Source organism: Alexandromys fortis, unplaced genomic scaffold, assembly GCF_014885135.2.
Source record: "Alexandromys fortis isolate MF-2015 unplaced genomic scaffold, M_Fortis_MF-2015_v1.1 scaffold_37, whole genome shotgun sequence".
Lineage (NCBI taxonomy): Eukaryota > Metazoa > Chordata > Mammalia > Rodentia > Cricetidae > Alexandromys > Alexandromys fortis.
The window spans coordinates 481,442-481,720 of NW_026067914.1; positions in this window are offsets into that span (position 1 = coordinate 481,442).

Consider the following 279-nt stretch of genomic DNA (forward strand, 5'->3'; position numbering starts at 1 on the left):
CGAGCAAGGAACTCAGGACCGCGAGGGGGGCACCCACACACTGAGACAATGGGGATGTCCTATCGGGAACTCACCAAGGCCAGCTGGCCTGGGTCTGAAAAAGCCTGGGTTAAAACCAGTCTCGCTGAACATAGTGGACAATGAGGACTACTGAGACCCCAAGAACAATGGCAATGGGTTTTTGATCCTACTGCACCTATTGGTTTTGTGGGAGCCTAGGCAGTTTGGATGCTCACCTTACTAGACCTGGATGGAGGTGGGTGGTCCTTGGACTTCCCA